General features: G+C 37.6%; 1 protein-coding gene across 1 annotated transcript in view; it reads right to left on the minus strand.

Annotated features, from left to right (window-relative positions):
* The window catches only part of TENM1 (teneurin transmembrane protein 1), a 782,231-nt gene that overhangs the window by 445,112 nt on the left and 312,653 nt on the right, over positions 1–24,466 (minus strand). The window lies entirely within an intron of this gene.

Below are 24,466 nucleotides of genomic sequence, written 5' to 3' on the forward strand. Positions count from 1 at the left end.
TCTACCAAGTACAAAGTACATTCTAGCGCAATAATAGTAGTGGGGGGAGAAATAATTTCTTTGGAGCATACTGAAACTAAACAGAATTTTTAAATTGTCATTAAGCAAAATAATGGAAAACAAATTTGGGTCTATGTAATGACTTTAAGAATGGTGAGATTTATTGACCCAGGGCAACCACAGCAAACATACTCAATAAGAAAGAAAATATATATTCCTGTATAATGTATTATACTGTCTGTCAAGATGGAAAAATTCAGATGACTTAGATAAACATTTCCTTTTAAAGTATGATAAATGGCCATGTAAAGAATTTATTATAACTAAAGAAACATGACCTAATATCCACATCAAGAAAAATAAGTTCATTAATTGGAATCCCAGTTAAACTCCCATTTTGTAAGAAAGAGATATTTGTGTCAGAAACATCTTTCCCCTTAAGAATTCATATTGGAAGGAAATGGTAAATTTCCTCAAGTGAAATTAGTGAAAATAAAGATGTATTTTTTTTCCTATACAAATTCACAGATTTCACCTGAAATCTATCAGCAGATCCTAGGAGGGTCCATTGACTACAGAATAAGAACTCTGCATCTAAACTAATTTGTATTTTTTCAAGATATTCTAACTTTACTGAAGCCATTGGGATCCATGATTAAATACAATAGTATTTGTTGTATTTCATAAGTGTCAGAAATTTATATGAGTTTATTGTAGTATGGATGATCTCTGTGGTGTTTTTTAAAGTTCATATCTTGTTTGATCTTCTACACAGCCTCAGATATTACTTTCCTGCAATGCCAAGTGTAATAGAGACAAAGTAATACTTTTTTGGTAAATGGCCACATTTGTCCAATAAAATAGGAGGAAAAACTAGACCATGATTTATTAATTTCTTCACTGTTCTTTCTTGATAATGACATCTGGTGCTATTCAAAAACAACACATAAAAAATATTCCTCCTGAGCCTGCCTTATGGATGACTGCAGTGTCAAATTCCTCATTGCCAAAAGGAATTTTGTTAAACAGGTTGAAATGACATACAGAATGAGGTTGACATTAATATGATGAGGGTCATGAATAAAGCTCTGAAAGTAAAAGACAGACTTTACACAATTAGCAAGTTATTATATGACCAGGAATAGTTTGATATTGTTAAGTGTATGAAAATGGCCTCTAACGATATGCTATAGGGTGCTGATATATCTGAAGCTTTTTAAACCTCCTTCTATGGTTGAGCTTTTTTAGATTCCCTCTGGATATACGCACAAACACAAAATACACACTTGGCTTTCACAATCACAACCAAAGAGCAATGAAGGACAATCCAGCTCAAAAGATGGAGTCTGAGATAAGGAGAAAAGGAACTGAGAAGACCTGTCTATTCTTTCTGTTGCCTTCCACTCCACCTATGTTTCCTATCTGTTTATAACATTGAGTTCTGATAAACAAAGTGAAAAGCAACAGAGACAAGGAAGGGAAAAGGAGAACGAGGAAGAAAATGAGGGAGTAGGGCTTTACTTTAGAACAGTTTGCTTGAGTACATGAGGAAACAAAATTAAAACTCCCCAGGGAAAGAGTTAGAGAAAACTCATATTAACAAATTAGTATTGCCCACTGTATGTGCAAAAGAGGTCATCACTAGTAGCTTATTGTGATTTCATTCTGGAAGACTGGCATAATCAGAGTGAATGTAAAATCCTCACTTCTCCTTTGTTCCAGACACAAATTTTACGTGCTGTCTTTGAGTAGTCAATCTATTACTTTCATTGAAAGTTGAATCTACTATTCTGGATCCAAGCATTAAGCTGTTAGAGTAATATCTAATAGACTACCTTGAATTCATCTAGACAGGGAGTCATAGTAATCTTTTAGGCCCTTAAAATTTTTCTAGAGTTCAAAAGGCCTTAGTTGGCTTTGCTCTCTTGCAGGATCTCTGCTCCTGATGCGAGGTGTTTACTGGAGTCTGAGGTCAATATGAGGTCTTATGATTACAAACCTCCATACTTGAGCTTTCTTCATTCTTGTTTTTTGATTTTTGGCAAAGGAATTAAAGACTATGACACTGTAAGCTTTGAAAAGTCAGTAGAGCAAGCCTTTTGGGTATCTGGGAAATCTAATGAGCCCAAGAGTTGGATCCATTCTGAGTTCTGCAGCCAGCCCAGTTCTAATGCTCCAAAGAACAACCTTGAGGGCCCAGTTTCAGTGCAGCATATGGATATGACCTTTCTGGGACCACACTATGTAGAAATGGTACTAAGTCTGAGGCTACTCTTCCAAAATCCCAAGGTGAGAGAGGATAAAGTGTGCTACTGAGATAATGTGGGGTGGTGGAAAGATGTGTTTTATTTTCTTGATTATCTTTAAAGTAAATGTTGTTTAGTTGTTTTGGTTGTGTCTGACTCTTTGTGATGGCATTTTGTGTTTTCTTGGCAAAGATATTAGAGTGGTGTGTCATTTCCTTCCCCAGCGCATTCTACAAGTAAGAAACTGAGACAAACAGGGTGAAGTGACTTGCCCAGGGTCACACAGCTCATAAGTATGTCTCAGGTTAGATTTAAACTCAGAGAGATGAGTCTATATGTGTATATACACATACATATGTATAGATGTATATATATATATCTGAAAATATTCATAACAGCACTTTTTGAGGGAGCAAAAAATGGGTAATAGAATGTATGCCCACTGAGTAATGATAATCAAATTGCAATATTCTAATATAAGAGAATATTATTAGGTTATAAGAATTAGGAGTTTAGCAATCATCTAAGGATGACTTTCAATTATTTTTAAAAATTTTAAATTAGTTACTGATGTCTTATTTTTTCTCCACAATAATTTCAACATATTTTCCCCTTGCCCCCATGGCATTTTGAATTCTCCCTAGAAACAAGAAAAATCCTTGTATGAAATCAATATAGAAAGTACCTCTGATGTTATAATAACCATTTTGCACCCAACTCCCTAATGAAAAGCAGGAGGTGCATTTCCTTATTTCTCTTCTGTGTCTAAGACTGGTCAGTGCAGTTTAACAGCACTTGGCTTTCCAGCTCTTTCATTCTCCCTGGAGACTGTGAGTTTCCTAAGATTAGCACCTATCTTTCACTTTTCTTTGCATCTCAACACTTAGTATAGTGTTTGGAATATACTAGGCACTAAATCGATATTTACTGACAATAGATGAGGAAACTTTGGCTCAGGGAGGTTAAATAACTTGCCATGGGTTACAGTTAGTTAGCAGAGCAAGGAGGAGATTCCAGTTATCCTCAATCAGGGTCCAGTGCACTTTTCACTACAAATGACATAAAGATAATTTTAAAAAATCTATCCAGAAAGCTCTATCAGAAGAAAAACAAGACAATATAATGTGAAGTTTCAAGAGTCAAATCAGGGGGAAAAAATCTCACTGGAAAAATCACAGAAGGGATTCTTTCAGAAAAGAAGAGGCTTATGGAGAATTAAGGCCTTATCACAATGTTATGGAAAAATCTCCCCTCCCCCCCAAAAAAACCCCAAATCAAAATAAGAGGGGAATGAGTGGGACTTGAAATAAAGCACAAAGAGATGCTTCAGGAAGCATAGTAGGTCAAGTTTAAAATGGCCTGTAACACAAAAGACAAAGGAAGGATCAAGTCCAATTCCCTAAGGGTCTGTCATCCAAGCACCTTGGATCATACTCAAAGGAAAGGACTTATCATATGGTGAACTGTGCCATTCAAGAGTGTGGGGGTCACTAACTGCCTTAGCTAATAGATGAGAACGGAGTATTATCTGATCTAAAACAATGCTGAAATGTTATAGGGAGAAGAAAATTTTTTTTAAAAAGCAGTTCAGAAAATACCAACTGAAAAATAGGATAAACAGCTTTAGAAAGGGTCAAAGGCATTTTAGCTACTGGGTTTACAGTGATATAGTAGCTACAAGAGTACTGAACTTTGAGTGAACAAGACCTGGGTCTCACCTCAAACACTACCTACCTATATGACACCAGCTATGCCTCACTTTCCTCATCTGCAAAAAAAGCTGAGTACTTAGCTCAGAAGTTAATTTTTAAAAATTTTTGCCTGATATTTTTATTTAGTTCATTAAGTATTTTTCAATTACATGTAAACATTTTTAAACATTTTGTTTTGTCTTTTGGAGGGCAATTGGGGTTAAGTAACTTGCCCAAGCTTACACAGCTAGTTTTTTTGTGTGGGTGTTAAGTGTCTGAGGCCAGAACCAAACTTGGGTCCTCCTGACTCTGGGGCCAGCAGTTTACTCACTGCGCCACCTAGCTGCCCCCTAAACATTTTTAAAAATTTTGAATTCCAAATTCTCTCCCTCCCTTTCTGCTTTCCTCCCTCATTGAGAAGGCAAGCAATGTGACATAGATCGTACATGTGAAGTCATACAAAACATACTTCTGTGTTAGCCATTTTGTGAAAGACAACAGACACCCTCCCCCCAAAAACAACCAAGAAAAAATAAAGTAAAAAAGTATGCTTCAATCTGTATTTAGATTCCATTAATTCTCTACTTGGAGGTAGATAGCATTGTTCTTCATAAGTCATTCAGAATTATCTTGGAACAATGTATTACTGAAAATAGCTAAGTAATTTATAGCTGTTCATCATACAATATTGCTTTTACTGTGTACAATGTTTTCATGGCTCTGCTCACTTCATTTTGCATCAGTTCATGTAATTCTTCACAGTTTTTTTTCTGAAACCATTCTGCTCATCATTTCATATAGCACAACAGTATTCTATCACAATCCTATAGTACAACTTCTCCAGTCATCCCCCAATTTGTGGTCATCTCTTAAATTTCCAATTCTTTGCCACCACAAAGAGAGCTGCTATAAATATTGTGTTATATATAGGTCCTTTTCCTTTTTCTTTGATCTCTTTGGGACACAGGCTTACTAGTGGTATTGCTGGGTTAAAAGGCATATGTGATGTTTTAGCCTTTTTCCACAGTTCCAAATGGCTCTCCAGAATGTTTCCATCAGTTCACAACTCCAATAATGTATTAGTATCCCAATGTTTCCATATCTCTACCAACATTTTTTCATTTTTCTTTTCTGTCATGTTAGACAAAAGGTGTGAGGTGGTACCTCAGAGATGTTTTAATTTGCTTTTCTCTAATCAACAGTGATTTAGAACATTTCTTTTCTTCATCTGAAAACTTCATATAATTTTATCTTTTACTGAATGGGAAAAGATTCATTTTCTAATTCATCCTAATTGACTCAATTTTCTATATACCAGAAAAATGAGACCTTTATCAGAAAAATTTACTATACATCCCTCTCCCTAGTTTCCTGCTTCCCCTCTAATCTTGACTGCATTGGTTTTGTTTGTTCAAAAAACCTTTTAAATCAATGAAACCAAAATTATCCATTTTATATGTTGTAATTTTCTCTATCTTTTATTTGGTAATTTCTTCCTTTATCTAGAGATCTGACAAGAAACATTTTCCATGCTCCCCTAATTAGCTTATATCATCTTTTATGTCTAAATCATGTACCAATTTTGACTTTATCTTGGTATACAGTGTGAGCTGTTGGTCTATACCTAGTTTTTGCTAAAGAGCTTTCCAGTTTTCCCAGTAATTTTTGTCAAATGGAGAGTTCCTGTCCCCAAAGCTCAGATATTTGGGTTTAGCAAATGCAAATTACTATGGTCATTTACTACTATGCATTGTGTACCTAATCTCCTCCACTCATCCACCACTCTATTTCTTAGTCAGTATGAGATTTTGATGATTGCCATTCTATAATAGTTTGAGATCAGGTATTGCTAGGCCTCCTTCCTTCACATTTTTTTCATTGATTTCTGTGTTATTCTTGACCTTTTGTTCTTCCAGATGAATTGTTATTTTTCCTAGTTCTATAAAATAATTTTTGATACTTTGTTATGGTAGTGAATAATTAAATTAATTTAGGCATCACTGTCATTTTTATTATATTGGCTTGGCCTAGTCATAAGCAGGAGCAGCTAGGTAGCACAGTGGACAGAGTGTTGGACCCAGAATCACAAAAATTCATTTTCATTAGTTCAAATCTGGCCTCAGACACTTACTAGCTGTATGACCCTGGGTAAGTCACTTAACCCATTTTGTCTCAGCTTTTCATCTGTAAAATGAGCTGGAGAATGAAAGGGCAAACCACTCTAGTATCTTTGCCAAGAAAACCTTAAATGGGGTCATGAAGAGATGGACATGACTAAAAAATGATTCAACCACAACTATAATCAACAGTGAAAGACTAAGCTACTTTGACAAATACAATGATCCACAACAATTCCAAAGGAATTATGATAGAAAATGTTATCCACCTACAGAGAGAGAAGTGATGAACTCTGAGTGCAGACTGAAGCATATTGACCATGAAAATAACTAGTTTGCATACCAATATCAGTTGCTAAAGACAAAGTAGTAGTGAAATTCTATGAAAAACCAAATCAAATAAACTTATACTCTGATATATGGCAACTTCAAGGAAAAAGTAAAGATGGAAATACATTGGAAAGTAGAATTCAGGAAAAAGAAATGAGAGTAGCTAGGAACTTGTAGACTACACAGCATATGGATTCCTCTAAATCAAGAAAGCTTTCTTAAGAAAGAATTGGTGGTTGTGAGACATGGTAAATATCAAATTACACCATAAATAATCAAATCATTTTATTTTAACAGACATGAAAAGACTTGTTATTGATGTAGGAGTGAGCTGACCCTGAGTCAGCTGTCTGTGTACAAGTCATACTATTGATTCATCAAAGCTTTAAAAAAGAAATAATAAAAATGAGAAAGATAAAAAGCATTTAAGCAATCAAACCTAAAATTAAATAAATAGCTGAAAAAAAGACAAGGAGAGGACAAGAGAACTATATCAAAACAGAATACAGAAATTTCAGTCAGAAATTCAAACCAATATAAATTAATTGCTATGACAAGGAGACAAAAGGAGCCCAAACACTTGAGTCAGAAATATATGATTTGTCAAATAACTTGCCCTTCATTTCCACAGGCAATATTTGGTTAAAATATAAACTTGTCTGTAAGTTTTAAAAAGATCGATAGATAATTATGAATACTAACACATTAAGCAGAGAGAAATTAGTGGAGAGTAAAACCAGCTTAAAGAAAGTTTGGCAAGGTATCCAACTAAGTGAAGTATCTCACACACATTAAAGGATGAAAGTAGTACACTTAAAAAGAGGAGAAAAGATCTGCAAAAGTAATTTTTTACAAACTGTCTTCTCCATCAAAAATAGGGGAACCACTACACTTGTATCCCAAAATTAGGTACAAAGCATTTATTGAGGAGTTATAAACAGCATTAAGGAGAAGAAATATGGTAGAATTAGCCAGAGACCAAGTATATACAAAGGAGATCAATTGTAAAGTTGATACTATTGTGAAGACATTGAAATGCAGTATATCTAAAGGAGAGGAAAATACAGAAGACAAGGGAAAAACCTTGGATATACCTTCTTTTGTTTTGCTTTTTTGGAGGGGAGAAGGCAGGGCAATTGTAGTTAAGCGACTTGCCTAAGGTCACATGGCTTGTTTTTGTGTTAAGTGTCTGTAATGGGAATGTAAATTTAAAGATCTTCCCTGCCCCTAGGCTAAAGTGCACAAGGAGCCTGGGGTGGGAGGCTTGTTTTTCAGTAGATACTTCTTGATTGGCCAGTGAGTCAATAAGGTTGTTACATTCTCTAAGCCAGGAGAAGGCTATATAAGCCCTGATGTATAGCTTTGTTTTGGGGCTCACTTTGAGAAGTGTTCTGTGAGTTGATCAGATGAAATTCTGGGAAGCCGTTGTTCAGAGCCCCCCGGCTTTGAAACCCAGATGTTGTTTGGTATGGATGTAATGGTTGGACAGTTTGGAAATCTGTCTACTTGATCTGTTTCTGTCTTGATAATTCTGTCTGTATATTCTGAAGTTCGGGGTGCTGACCTTTTTCCCCTGAACTAGGCAAATGATACATATTTGACTGATTAAAGTAAGCTTGTTAACCCATTTTGAGTTGCTTTCCTTTATCAAAGCAGATCCAAGAACCTGTGTTAGCAGCAACCCTGAGGACGCTTGGGGTGCTTGCTGCTTCAGTGTCTGAGACCAGATTTCAACTCAGGTCCTCCTGATTCTAGGGCCTGTGCTCTGTTCACTGTACCACCTAGCCACCCCAAAGGAACAAAAGAATTTTAAAGAATGATTACTCTCATTATAAAAAAAGATTCACCAAAATTTTCTTGAAAAACAGATTTTGACTTAAAGCATGTGCAGATATTTTATAACTCTTTCCTGTCCACCTTCAACATGGAAGATAGAACCAGGCAGAGGGCACTGTGCCATCATCAAGACTGGACTTTCATTGGCCAGCTCCCCCCCTTGCACATAAATTCAATTTATATACAGTTCTTTATGAATACATCTTTTCTGTAGAGCAAGGTAAACCTATGTCTCAACACACTATTTTAACATTTACACTTCCCAAATTACTGAGTATCCAAATGACCACAATAAGGAAGAAATGCTGTGGTATTAAAGCTTCAAGAAATAAAAGCATAGTATTTGAGAATTATTTCCTGGTACAAAACAGAAATTGAACTGGTTGAAAGGGAACAAGTTAGAGTGGCGAAGAACAAACAGCAGTCTTTTCTCATCCATATCAGGACTGTGTAATAAATTACCCTCTTCTCTCACATACTGTCAGGAGAAAACGATGTTTAGATTAAACCTCGCTAAGCCCTAAAAGGATAATTTGTCAGTATTTTCCAGTTTACTACCAATGCAGTATTGATTTGCCAGGGCCCTTCTTTCTATTTTATTTACACTAATTCAATCTGGAACAACTGAAAGTGAACTTGTTGAAAAACAAGATATTCCTTTATTTTAAGTCTTATAGGCTCAGGGTAGAAGACAGTAGTAAACAAGTGCTGAAGTATTCATTCTGGTTCTATAAGTACAGATTGACACTTTCTTTAAAAGGAAATTATAGTCAAAGTGATCCGCATATGAGAAACATGCACAAGCACATGTAGCTAGACATATATTAATATACTATGTATATACATAGATGTATACGTGTATAACAGGTGTGTCCATGCAGAATGTGAATGGACGTTATATTTAATCTATGTGCACATCTGTCTATCTATCATGTATATGATTTCATCGTGGATAAGAAGCTGGCTTTCGAGTCAGGAAGAACTGGGTTCTCATTCTGCCTCTGACTCTGGGAAAGTCACTTAATTTTTCAGCTCCCCAGGCAGCTGTCTTAGATGAAAAAGTCATAGATGAATTGCTGGTCACCATTCACAGAGGAAAAATTTTACTCTGGGAGTGTCCTAAATTGAGGAAATCCCAAGCAACATGAAACAAATACATAACATAGGCATGATAGACATATAAATAAATGTGTATACACATACATACACATGAGAAGCAATGTAGTATGTTTCACAGAAAACAGTACTCCAATCAGAAAGAATAGGGTTAAAATCTTGCTATATACTAGAATAACACATAGTATACTGGCAATCTGAGGCAAGATGAATTACTTTTTTAAAGAAAGAAGATGAATTATTTAACTTCTTAGAGTCCCGGGCATTCAAAGAAGAAGCTGTGAAGCAGGTGCCAACTGATATTAGTAGGCTGGAGGAGAGCATTTCCTCACTGAGGATACCTATAGCAATAAAATCACAAGTCTGGACCAAAAGAAAAAATCAGTATTTATTAAGGACTTATTATGTGATGACCATTGTGCTAGTCACTAGGCACAGAAAAATTGAGAGAGCTCTTTCCCTCAAGGAACTGACATTTTACTAGGAAGATACAACATGATCTTGGAGTAGGGCACTAACAAATTAGACAATCAGGAAAGCTGGCCCTTAAGCAGTCTCAAAGACAGGCAGGAGGTGTAGACATCTCTGCTTCCAAGGAGGAGAGGAATGGAAGAATATTTCGGATATGGGAGGCAATCCATGCAAAAAATGGAGACAGGGAATATAAAGTCATATATAGGAAAACAGCAAGGCCAATTCGACTGTGTCCTAGATTATGTGAGAGGGAGTAATCAGCTTGGAAATTTATGCTGAATGGAACCAAACAGTGAAGGGCTTTAGAAACTAAATAGAGGGGGTGGCTAGGTGGCGCAGTGAATAGAGTACCGGCCCTGGAGTCAGGAGGACCTGAGTTCAAATCCAGCCTTAGACACTTAACACACTTACTAGCTGTGTGACCTTGGGCAAGTCACTTAACCCTGTTCACCTCAGTTTCCTCATCAGTAAAATGAGCTGGAGAAGGAAATGGCAAACCACTCCAGTATCTCTGCCAAGAAAACCCCAAATGGGGTCACGAAAGAGGCAGACCTGACTAAGATGACTGAACACTAACAGCAAAAGTGGGTTAAATGGTATACATTGCTAAATAGATTCTGGGGCATAGATCCAAAGTACTGGAACACATCACAGTTCCACCTACGGTGCATTAATATACCTGTTTTCCCATAGTCTCTCTAGCATATCCATATTCCCCTCCCAACTTTGCCAATCTGATGGGTATGAGATAGTGACTCAGAGTGGCTTTAATTTTCATTCCTCTAATTACTAGTTATTTAGCATTTAAAAAAATATGGCTATTAATAGGTTGGATATCTCCCTCTGGAAACTGCCTAAAGAAATTCCCTTTGACAACTGTGTACAAGATAGATTGGAGCAGGGAGACATTCGGGACAGAGAGACATATTGTAAGACTATAGCAACCGTCCAGCAAGAGGTAATAAAGGCCTAAACTCAAATGGTATCTATTTCAGTAGAGGGAAGGAAATGTTCAGAAGAGATGCTGCAGAGGCAGAAATTATAAGTTTTAGCAGTCGTTTAGATGTATGGTGTGAGCAAGAGAGAGAAATCTAGGATGACATCAAGGCTTTTAACATGAGGGACTAGAAGGATAGTGATGACCTTGTCAGTAATAGGAGAGTAAAGAACACAGGGGCCAAGTGGAAGGATAATGATTTCTATTTTGGACACCCTCACTTGATCTGTCCATTTCCACTAGTTACTGCTGCATGTGACTTCTCCTTTTTGTGGCTGAACTCCTTGAAAAGTCTGCCTACAATAACTATTTCCAATTTCTTTCCTCTCACTCTTTTTAATTTTCCACAGTCTGGCTTCCAAACACATTCAATCAAAAATCCTCTCTCTAAAAGTTCCCAAGGATTACTTAATTGCTAAATCCAATGGTCATTTTCAATCCTAATTTTCTGCAGTTGCAGACGACGATTACCTTCTTTCTGCAACACCGCTCTATGCTGGTTCTCCTCCTACCTGTCCGACCAAACCTTCTCAGTCTCCTTTGCCAGATCTTCATGCTGGTCAGGACCATTAACTTTGAGCATCCCCCGGGGCTCTGTCCTGGTCCCTCTTCTCTTCTCCCTCTATAATATTTCACCTCTCATTAGCTCCAATGGAGTCAATTATTATTTCTATGTTGATGTTTCTCAGATCAACTTATCTAACCCTAAATTCTCTTCTAACCTGCAGACTTACATTTCTATCTGCTGTTCTATGGTGAACTTATGAGAAGACAGGCAGCAGAGCTACATAGAATGGGTCAGTGTGAATGGGTCAAATCAGCATCTCATTAATGAAAATATTCCCTCCAGGGCTGCAGATTTGACTGCAGAAGTGACAGTAATTTTTGACTGAATAACACTGTATATACACATACAAATAACTAGGTGTATCAAATGAAGCCATATCTATAAAATAAAACAGGACTGTCAGTCAATTTAAAAAGAGGGACAAACCACTGGTTTGGCAATGCATATTTGTTGTTTTATTTAGGTTTGGACTGATGTGTCTTTTTTTTGTTTGACCTGCCTTTACTAATCAAATCACTCAAGGAAGAAGTGGATTTCCATATACAAATCCTTGGTCAAAAACAAATCAGCTGAATCCGAATTAATTCACCAGTTCAGTTAACTAGCTGAACCATTTGTGTAAATGTAACCACACAGAAATTACATAGTATTATAATTTTTATGGATTTGGCACACAAAAGGGGTTGGCATTTCTTATTATGTACCTGTTTATTCTTACTCTTCTAAATGTGTTATCTCTTCACGTTGCTATTAACAATCGAGATTCCTGGGGCTTGCGGTAATGGGGGAGGTTGTCTTCTTTGAGTGGAAGGCGCAAATATTTGTACTGAAAAGTCGCGAATGACTTGTGAGCTGCAGGACTTCTCAAAGTGCACAGCCTCTCTCTAGCCCCTGAAGAATCATTTCAGCAATGTGTAAACTTGCCAAGGAACAATAAAAATAAGGGATAAACTATTTCAACCGAACGGTTTCTGCACTTCCCCTAACATCAAAATAAATGAAAATTACTTAAATAGAAATTTCCAGATGACATTGGTCATAAAACTGAAAACAAAAAGAGAAGAATATGGACTCTGGATGAATAAGGAAAACACTATTTCCAATCAGCCACTTAGCATAATCCAGCCATTTGTTCATGGAAACAATTATGTGTACACTGCTGAAATTGTTAAGGGACAAGAGGATATTATTTGCTTCCAAAAGAAAATAGCATGGTATACATTACATCAAAGGTTTAAAATTTGCAGCTGTCTTTTTGCTTTTCTAACTGCTGCTTTTGGCAGCCAACTTTGAGACATAAAACTATGTGTCCACCGGATAGTAACACTTTCAAACCAAGCTTTTTTCTGCAGACAAGAACTTGTTCTCCCAATAGAATACTCCTAAACTAGCAAGAAAAAAACCATATCCTGTCCATTATGGAACTGCAATTTCCAGCCCTAATTTTATAAATCCAGACTGTTCATGTGACTTAATAGTACTGCAAAGGGGTAAATTTCATTATCTTCAAGAGTTCTTTTTCTTTGTAGAGAGATGTAGAAAAAAATACATGCCAAATGAAGCAATAAGTCAGGAGAGTTAAGGGAAGCACATGTACCAGTGAAACTATTTTGTTGTCCTTTGTATGTGTTTAAAATACTTTAGAAATTTCAATGTAACATTTCAGTATACCAATGTCTCTGTGATCTGGCTCCTTATAAACTCTGCTATCCAAATGCAGTCCGCAGCAGGTACTACCAGACTAGAAAGGCTTTGCAGATGTTTCTGGTGAAGACTGAGAACAAATACAGCTAAAAACAAACATGTTCCTCACCATTTGGTTGGTTATTAGGCCAGTCAAGTAAAAATTCTTTGTGTATGGCAACCCATGTTCAGTTCATAAGAATATCTCTCCTCCCTGCCCTTCTACTTGCAAAAAAGGAACAAAATGCAATTCAATTTGATCTCACCACTTCTTTTCTGTTGCCAAGGAGGAAAACAGCAACTATCACCATAAAGCAAGAGGTGAATTCCTTCTGTACCTCAAAAAACTGAATCCCAGTGTAACCTATTAATTATATTGCACACATTCATGATGCTAATGAAAAAAGATTCCAGGGGGCAGTCAGGTAGCACAGTGAGTAAGAGCACCGGCCACAGAGTCGGGATGACCTGGGATTGAATCCAGCCTCTGATACTTAGCACCACACCCAGAAATAACTGGCCGTGTAACCTTGATCAAGTTACTTAACCCCGATTGCTTTAAAAAAAAAAAGATTCCAAAATGTTCCAACTTTGTGAATTCAGGCTTTCAATTTACTCAACAAGGATTCATTAGGCATTTTCTGTGTGCCAGGTACTGGGTTTGGTTCTTGGCAGTCCAATGATGAAATGGAAAACAGTCTTTAAATTGTCAGAAACACAAGTCCATGTTGTAATAATAATAAAAGAGCATGATTTTCTGTTATACTGAATCTACATAATGCAACTATAAGTATAGGCATACCTGCCCTCATGCTGTAAAAGGTTTCTGTGAAAAAGAAGAGGTTAGTGATAATAACAGTTATAATAGCTGCCATTCATATAACACTTTAAGGTTTATAAAGCACTTTACATACATCATCTCATCTGAGTCCGATGACCATTGGAGGTAGGCATTATCATGCTACTGTAGAGATGAGGAAATGGAATACTCAGAGAGATGAAGTTATTGACCCATGGTCACACAATTAATCAATGGTAGATGTTGAGAGGGGTACTCCATGATATTTACAATATCACAGGGAATTGTTTCTTAGAAATTAATGCTATAAATGTCATAAGTGATCATCAATTACATTAGCAGTGAGGTTTGGATTATAATGCAGTCAGTGACATCACTGCAAAACAAGCAAATGAAGTTAATGTAAAAGAGGAAATGCCTATGTAATCAGCTAAAGATCTCACCTCCATGATTCCTAAATAAGCAACAGGAGTGAAGTTTTACTCCAACTTACCCCCAGGATATGGTATTTCCCAAGGGCTGTCCCTCTCCCAAAGTAAACTTGAAGAAGGTAGCATTAAATAAATGAAAAGTTCATAGTGAGGTTATATTTCCCATTATGATCCCACACTGCCCTTTTGCAGAAATCACACAGGTTGGACAACATAAGAGTGTGGAGGATTTACTTAAACCCATCCCCAGTGGATGTGGTGAAGTGGATAAAGCACTTGGCTGGGAATCAGGAAAATCTGAACTCAAATCCAGCCTCAGAGACTTGGTAGCTATGATTCTGGGCACTTACACATGGTATACCTCAGTTTACTCAACTGTAAAATGGGAATAATAATGTCACCGGCTTTCCAGGGATTGTTGTGAAGATCAAATGAGAAAATATTTGTAAAGTGCTTAGTACAATGCCTAGTACACAGGAGATGTTTAATGAATATGTCCTTTCCCTTATCCTTCCTTCCTTCTGCTGGAAAAATGTGCCCACATGGCAGAGAGCCATCATCAACACTTGTGCTCTAGTTGTGTATCTAGAACTCAGGGGTGGGGAACCTGGAGTCTCAAGGCCACATGTGGCCCCTAGTTCCTCAAGTGTGGCCCTTTGACAGAATCTAAACTTCACAGAACAAATCCCCTTAAGAGCAGGATTGATTCTGTCAAACTTGGACTCAGTCAAAAGGCCACACCCAAGGACCTCAAAGGCCACATGCGACCTCAAGGCTGCAGGATCCCCACCTCTGATTCTAGGTGAATTCTTTAAGTCAAGCCACATTCACTCACCATGTTGAAGCTCCTTCATGTCTACAGGTAAAGGGTCTCTGGAGGATGCTTCAATGTTTCCTAGATGTCATGACAGCAATATTCAAAGAAGTCACCTATGTAGGTAGTAACACCCTAATGAATTTGGCAGCCCCAATGGATTTGGCAGACTTAGAAATTTGCTTGTTGCAGGGGTGGCTAGGTGGCACAGTGAATAGAGCACTGGCCCTGGAGTCAGGAGGACCCGAGTTCAAATCTGGCCTCAGACACTTAACACAAAAACTAGCTGTGTGACCTTGGGCAAGTCACTTAACCTCAATTGCCCTCCAAAAAGCAAAAAAAAAAAAGAAATTTGCTTCTTTTTAACTTTTGCTTGTCCTGCACTTACTTCATTTTCTCATGTGGAGTTTCTTCTGCATCAAAATTTTTCCCATTCACTGAACTATGTACTTTGATAATATACATTCACATGCACACATGTACATTAGATAGGTATACATTTTCTTACATGGCAGAAAACTTTTTTAAAATTTCAATATTAAAGTTGTTAAAAAAACTCTTATTTTCCAACATTTTATTATTAGGTTTCTAGGCATGACAACAGAACAGAGAAGGCAGAAATAGATTTAAACATCTTGTATGAGGGAAAAGAAAAAAAAAAACCCTCCAGACTTGTCCAGTTTCCTAGTTTCCTAATGCCATCCAGATTGCTATAATATCTCTACAAATGAAAACAACTGCAGAAGCATTGCTTCCACCTACAGCAATTCCAATGACTTACATACTTCCTTTGATGGTGTAACATCTCCAAAGGACCCATTCCAAAGTCAACTGCAGTGTCTTATACATGTCTGATGGGTCCAGCAGAGCTGTTATTATGTCCGTTATACAGCAGGGCTCCTGCCAAAGCTATTACCAAGTCATTGCATTGTTCCACATACTTCCTTTGACATTTGGATGGTTCCTGAGGAACTGTTACCATTGCCATGGAAGTGTCCTGTTTAACTTATACTGCTAGGGAAAAACAAACAGGAAAAGGAAATAAATAAATGAATACAAATGCTTCCATTCAAATCCTATGAATGGCTCCACCTGGTCAAATACCTTAAGGAAGAGAAAAGGTCTTAGAGGAATAACAATCTCATATCACCCAGGAAACTCAGGATGGACATTTGTCCCACAACATCAGCATGACAGTGGTGGTGTATTTATTGCTAATCCATGGTATATTATGTGCTTCACTGGTGTGTGTTACAGAAGCAAGGGGAAGCATTACTGGTGAATTTCTATGGTGTTGTGCTTTCTATCAGAACTTCTTTTCCTTGTAAAATTTCTCAACAACAGACATGGAATGAAATGCCTAGCAATCTGTGAAAACAATACGGCTCCTGGGTGATTTAAATTCTATCTCTACCTTTAAGAGGCTGCTGCAAGGATTCAAAACAACAGAGTTAGGAAAAGAAATTGAGAAATATTAACCATGATCTAGGCCTCAAGTTTTGGAGTAAGTTCTATCATGTGTGACACTCTAGCTCAAGAGAATCCTTCAGACAGCTCTGGAAGTAATGAACTGCGCAGGATAAGACAATGGCAAGGGTCTTCACATAACTTCCTCAGAAAGAACTCCTAGTTCTGCTATAATGGAAGGTAGAAATTTCAAATGATTACAATTGTCTGTCGCTCTAATTCAAATGTATACTCATCAAAGGAAGAGTTATTGACACATTAATGAAAACTAATCTATTAAGTCCTGACTGTGTTCCAAAGCACTGTTCAGTGTTGAAGATAAAAATAGAAAAGACCAAGACATTCTCTGCTCTCAAGCAGAGAACTCTCATTCTAATTGGGAGAGGGAACATATAGAATGTATAGAAGAATTCCACTGCAGGATAAATGGAACAGCTGGGAAATGCCAAGGATGGCAATGGCCATATGTATTTATTATGTGCTCTGCTTCTCTTGAATGTCTTACAAGGTTTAGGATACTTCACATAGAACAGGGATAATTCCATAGCAAGGAAATGTTAAAGATTTCTTGCTTAGGGGTGGCTAGGTGGTACAGTGAGTAGAGCCCTGGCCCTGGAGTCAGGAGGACCTCACTTTAGATCTGGCCTCAGGCACTTAACACAATTACCAGCTGTGTGACTTTGGGCAAGTCACTTAACCCCAATTGCCCTCCAAAAAGCAAAAAAAAAAGATTTCTTGCTTAACAGAAAGCACATTATATTAAGACTTACATTTATATGTCATGTGTTACTTGCCACTTTTTATCCTAAAAAGAATACAAATAATTTTCCTCTGAGGCAAAGTTTGAGTTCTAGAATGGTAGCAGTATAGTCCCAGAGGCAGAATGACTATTTTCTCAGGACCAATCAAAATATGGAGAGACTCATCATCAGTAGGTTGCTTACTTGGAGAATAAATTATTTGGCCCAGAAACCAATTCGACAAGAACGACTACACAATGAACGCTAGTCCTGAACTAGCTAGCCCTTTTCCTCTTCAGCAGTGATGAAGGCAGAAGGACAGGACAGAGGAGAGATGATGGTAGAATCAGTAAATTTTTAAGTGTTCCATAAACTTCCACTTAGCTGTTGACACTCTGAAAGGGAGATTCCTGACCAATGACTAATTTAACAAACCATATTAATGTTGATACTCTTTTTTTTTTTGGAGGGCAATTGGGGTTAAGTGACTTGCCCAAAGTCACACAGCTAATTTTTGTGTTAAGTGTCTGAGGCCAGATTTGAACTCAGGTCCTCCTGACTCCAAAGCCGGTGCTCTATTCACTGCGCCACCTAGCCACCCCAATGTTGACACTCTTGCTGTAAATGAAGCTAGAAGAAAGAAGTCAAAGCTCAGTTAAACAACTGTTCACAAGCTTCTCCTTGGTTTGTTGTTTTCCTGTCGTTTCAGTTATGTGCAACTCTTTGTGACCCCGTTTGGGGTTTTCTTGGCAGAGGTACCAGAGTGGTTTGCCATTTCCTTCTCCAGCTCATTTTGCAGGTGAGGATACTGAGGCAAACAGGGTGAAGTGACTTGCCCAGGGTCATACAGCTAGTGTCTGAGGCCAAATCTAAACTCAAGATCTGAGTCTTCTTGATTAACATGAACTAAAGAGTCAGTGGAGTCAGCTTTATGCACAACAAAAGAGAATAGGAAACAGTCCATGACACATCTTGTTACCTTGTACTGTACTACACATGATAAGAAATTCCACAAAGACCACCATTGAAGGAACTGCAGCCAATGTACCAACATCATGCAGAGAACCAAAGTGGAGGAATCTTAGGGATTTGATTTTATGCTCCAAACTAAATCATCTTTTATTTTGCCACTCTATGACTTTAACACAAAGGTTTAAAAAATTCCTCAAAAGAGGTCAAAGTGGTGAGAAACATACTGAAAATCATAGATCAGGAATAAAGGAAGAGAAAGGCCAAAGACATTAAGACTTCACAGAAGCCTCACACCAATAATGAATGGATGGATGGATAAACATTTACAAAGAGGTTACCATGGGCAAAGCACTGTGCTAAGTGCTGAGGATACAAAGAGAAAAGACAATCTCCAATCTCAAAGGGCTCACTTTTGAACGGGTAAGACAATAAATATGGAAGGTTTCAGCTGCAAGGTAAATACGCTAAAGCCCTGTGGTCCTTAGGTTATAGCAATAAAGCAGATGCCAATGCTTCTTCTTTAATGCCATTTGCACTGACTAAATGATATTATTTTCTGATGCTGAACCATTTCATAATGCTAAGGCCACTGGGGTCAAGAACTCTCCTTTCTGGATCTTCAGTATCTATGTCTGAATGTAGCCATCGCAGAAGCAGTGACCAGGCTCCAGCATCTCCACAGGGATTTCTTCCCATAGTGACAGCTGAGGGTACAGTTGAAAGAGCTAGGGGAATGACCTAAGTATAAGGAAAGTCTTCCTGAGAGTATTTAATGATGGATCTGGAATGATGACAACCTAAGAGAAAAATGCTAAAGATCTAGATTTTTACAACAAACTTTTCACCAACAAGGACAGGTATCACACTTAGATACTAACATTACAATACTGGTTATTTTTTTATAGGAGAGGTAGAAAAAGCACTGAAGAAAACAAAGATGCCAGAAGTAACCAAATTAGAACACACGTCCATAGATCTGTGCTGTAGGTAACACAGGTTCAAAGGGGCTGAGGGACTGATTCACATCTTAGCAATACTTACAAGAGCAGACTAGGAGAATATCAACCACTATCAATACAGGCTTACTTTCCCCACAATAAAAAAATTTCATCAAAATCATCTCCACACACACTGAGATCAGCTTTAATGACTGTATTACTAGCAAACAGGATATTACAAAGATACAATCCACAGTACACTGTCTTTATCATCTCACAACCGACTGAAATATATCAGGAGTACAAGGCAAGGTAATCAGCATTCCTAAATCTTTACTACATGCTAAGCATTGTGCTAATCTCTTGGGACCCAAATATAAGCAAAAGCAAAGACAGTCCCTGCCCTCAAGGAGTTTATATTTTGATTGAAGACAACAGACAACACACAAAAGGAATCTCACTATGTTCACTGTTTAATACTTTAAAAAAAATCTGTTTCAAGAGACAAAAAGCTTCCTTGAATAATTTCTTCCAACAGGGTATAAGTGATCTATACTTAAAATTCCTTGAAAGAGGTAAGCTTATTCAGAGACTCTGATCACAAAAATCTAGTAAGGCTAAAAGCAAGAAAAGTTTGCTTGAGAAAAGTGTTTGCCACTGTACTAGAATCAATCAAGTATTTATTTGAGTTTTTCCTATATGCTAGGCTCTGGTCTCGGCACTGAGACTACAAATACAAAAACGAAGCCACCTCTATCCTCAAAGAGTTTACATTCTACTGGTGAAAATAATATACATGATATGTAAACATAAACAAAAACACACAGTCAGTAAACATTTTTTAAGTGCTTACTATGTGCTAGGCACTGTTTAAGAGGCAAAAGACAGTACCTGTCCTCAAGGAGATCTCAATCTAATGGGGGACACAATGAGCAAACACATATGTATAGACAAGTCATACAGGAGATAAATGGGAAATAGTCAATAGAAGGAAGGTATTAGAATTAAGAGGGGTTGGTAAAGGCTTGCTGAAGAATATGGGATTTTAGTTGGGACTTGAAAGAAGCCAGTATGAAAAGATGAGGGGGAAAGCATTCCAGGCATGGGAGACAGACAGATTAAATGCTTGGTGCTGAAAGGTGGAGTGTCTGGTTCATGTAACCACAAAAAGACCAGTGCCACTGGATTGAAGCATATGTGGCAGTAACTGTGGTATAAGAAGACCGGAAAGGTAGGAAGGGCTAGGCTAATAAAAGGCTTTGAATACCAAACAGGGGACTTTGCATTTGACCCTGGAGGTAACAGGGATCCACTGGAGTTTATTGAGTGAGTATGTATATGTGTGTGTGAGACATGTTCAGTCCTGTGCTTTAGGAAAATCACTTTGGTGGCTGAATGGAGAATGGATCGCAGAGAGGAGAAACCTGAAGCAGGCAGACCCACCAGCTCTAGTGGAGGCACGAGGTGATGAGAACTTGCACTAGAGTGGGGACAGGGTCAGAGAAGAGAAGGGGATATATATGAGAGATACTGCATGGGTAAAATCAGTAGATCTTGGAAACAGCTTGGATATGGGGGATGGCAAATAGTAAGGAATCCAGGATGACTCCTAGGTTCTGAGCACGAGGGACTGGGAAGATAGTGTTGCCCTCTATAGTCACAGGGAAATTGAGGCTGGGGAGAAGTTGAGGGGAAAGAGAATGAGTTCTGTTCTGTACATGTTTAGTGTAGGATATCTACTGGATATTCAGCCTGAGGTGTCTGAAAGACAGCTGGATATTCAACACGGGAGCTCAGCAAAGAGGTTGGGGCAGAATAAGCAATTTTAAGAATTGTTAGCATGGAGATGATAATTAAATCCATGGGAGCTGATGAGATTACCAAATGAAATAGTATAGAGGGAGAGGAGATGTGAGCCCAGAAAAGAACCCTGTGGGATACCTATTGTTGAAGGGCATTATCTGTATAAGAATCCAGCAAAAGAGTCCAAGAAAGAGGAATTAGGAGGAGAACCAAGAGGGCATGGTGCCCTAAAAACTTGAAGACAGTATCAAGGAAGAGAGGTTAATTAATGGTGTCATAGGTTGCAGAGAGGTCAGGGATTATGAGGACTGAGAAGAGATCACTGGATTTGTTAACTGAGATATCTCTTGTAACTTTGGAGAGACTGGCTTTGGGGGAATTAGTTTGGAAGCCCTATTGTAAGTGGTTAAGAAGAAGGAAAATGGAGGCATCTATTATAGATGGGCCTTTTCATGAAGATTAAAACACCCCTTCAATATAACAGTAGATACTTATCATGTCACCCCCTTCCAATCCACCCTCCAAGTCTTTTTTCTCCAGGTTCCTTCACCTAATTATGTGGCATGATGACCCTTGACCATCCTTGTCATCCTCCATTAGGCAATTACCAATATCCTTCCCCAAAAATGTGTCACCCAGAACTCCACGCAACAATACAGAAATGGCTTGATCATAACAGAACTATTATCTCCTTATTTTTTTTATTCTTCTTAAAAGTTTCTCTTCATTTTGAACCTAAACTAGAAAAAGGCCATTTCCATATATGCAGCATATAAAAAAGAATTTTATATGAAAGTGTCAATCTCCATTTCATAGTACTTGTTTTAAAAAAAAAGTAATAATATGATATATCTTGCATTCAAAACTATCAAACTTGTCCATATTTGCTTCAGTTCTCTTCTATGCATTTAAAACATGTTATAATGGCCCTCTTTTTTGACATCACTATTTCTAAAAAAATAAACAACCCTGGTCTCCCCTCCCCTCCCAAGTAAGCAATACAAAAAAGGGGGGGACCCCTCGTAACAAATAAACAATTAAGAAGATGAATGATAATAGTAGACATCCAAAAATATATCCCTTTCTATACTTTGTATCCATCACTTCTCTGTCAAGGTGTGGGTGACATGTTTCATCATAGGTGTCCTAGAGACATGTTTGATCATTATATTCAACAGATTTCTTTAGTCCTTTAAAGTTGTTTTTCTTGAGAATGTTGCTCTCTCCTTGTATAAATTGGTTCTGCTCATTTCACTCCATGTCAGTTCATACCACTCAGGATTTTGTGAAATAGTGTTTTTATCATTTCTTAAAATCCTGAATATTCTATAATATGCATATTTTGATCCGCCATTTCCCAATTACCTAAGAGGCAATTTAAGATACTCCTATAGACATGACCTCTTTGCTTCTGCCACTTTCAATTCCTCCCACATTTAGGGTAAGGAAAGTTTGTTTTGCTTCTGATGATTCCCTACCTGGAATTATCCTCTCTTTACCCCAACCCCAACTCGGTTGCTTTCCTATTGAGTACTTTGGCATATTTTGACACCAAACCCTACGCATGTTCGACATATGCACTTTGTTCATTTAATTGTGGGGAACATCTGATTTCGGCTCTTCTTTCCCCTTCCTCCATGTTTATATTATCTTCTCATATGCCCCAAATTATGAGAAAGAGGTTACACCTATTTTTCCCCTCATTTCTATATTAGCATACTCCTGTTTTTAATCTTCCTTCTCTCTTGCCTCTTCAAATCCTCAGATCAAAACCAATCTTTTCCCAGAACCTACATTTTTATTATTTATCTCCTTCAATACACTTCAAAAAATTAAGGTTCTGAAGGGACACTTGTTTCTTTTCTCCCATTAAAATGTTAGCACAAAATCCCACAGCTCCTTCCAACTTTTCAAATAAATTTACCCTCCAGATGTTTCTTGATTTTTCTAGTTGTATTTCAAAATTCTTACTCAGCTGTGGCATTTTCATCAGGGATTCCTAAAATTCAACCTATTCCATTGAGAGCCCACTTTCACCCTGTAGGATCTTTAGCTTTTCAAGATAAATTATTCTTTGTTGTAAGCCTATGTATCTTTTGCCTTTTGGCAAGTTGTTCTCTAATATCTCTCCTCTTGATTATAGTAGAAGCTAAAAGGCCTTGTGTGATCCTGACTGTAGTTCTTTAATACTGGAGTTACAATTTTCCCTAGATGTTTACAGTATTTTTTTCTTTGACATGAGATCTTTTGATTTTAGCTGGTATTACTGGCTGGGCCTTTTGCTTTTGACGTTCTTTAAGGAGATGATTGGAAAAAGTGTTTTTATCACTACTTTTCCCTCTAATTCAAACTCATCTGGGCAGTTCTCATTTATGATTTCTTAAAATAGTACCCTTGATTGTTTTTTTTTTGAGCATAATTTCTGGGGAGTCCGATGATTCCTAAAGTCTCTTTCATTTGTTTCCCTGGTCAGTTAATTTTTTACATTTTCTCTATTTTTTTAATCTTTTGATTTTATTCTATTACATATATTTTTTTGCTTTTTGGAGGGGGGAAAGCAGGGCAATTGGGGGTGACTTGCCCAAGGTCACATAGCCAGTAACTGTTATGCATCTAAGGCAGGATTTGAACTCAGGTCCTGCTCACTCCAGGGTCGGTGCTCTATTCACTGCGCCACCTAGCCACCACTATTCTAATATTTCTTGCTCGTCCATGGAGTCCCAGATTTCTGTTTGGTTTATTCTAGTTTTCAGTCAGTCCATTTCTTGAATAATGATTACCATTTTCTGTTCCAAGGTATTTATTCTCTTCCCAATTCTTTCTTTAAGACCTTTTCCATTTGTTAATCTCACTCTATTTCTTCTACATATTCATTCATGTAAAGTCCATTTAAATAATTAATATGATTCATAGAAAGTCACGTATAGCCCTTGTGTAAAGACCACTGTCTCCTTTATATCACTGTTTGGAGTTGTTAGAGTTACTCTTTCTTGGGATCTCTAAAGCAGAAATAACTTCTGATGTTGGTCGATGTGTCCTTTGATTTATTCATCTCTCCAATTCAGTTCCTGAATTTGGGCTTTGTGCTAAAACTAGGTTCTACACCTTGTTATACTTCCGGATGTAGCAGCTGAGCTTTCATGGTTTCACACTGGCTTGCCTTGGTTCTGGAAATGACCTTCATCTCTCAGGGTTAGGCACCATTTGATCTTTAAGGCTCAGAGATCTAGACCTTGCTGGCCCTCTCTGACATCTCAGAACCTCTCAGACCTTAGTGACCTAGTCTGAGCACAGTGCTGGTCATTACCTACTGCTGCCACTCTGACACTTCCGATGATCACACTCTGGGACTTAGTGAAGTCCTATACACTTCCTCCTTCCACATACAAAGCTTTGCCAATTACATTTGTCTCTGGCCATCTCCAGGAGAATTGGAAAGCTGTA

This window comes from Petaurus breviceps, unplaced genomic scaffold (assembly GCF_028583685.1).
Source record: "Petaurus breviceps papuanus isolate PSGF00001 unplaced genomic scaffold, PetGlider_PUasm1.0 90881, whole genome shotgun sequence".
NCBI lineage: Eukaryota > Metazoa > Chordata > Mammalia > Diprotodontia > Petauridae > Petaurus > Petaurus breviceps.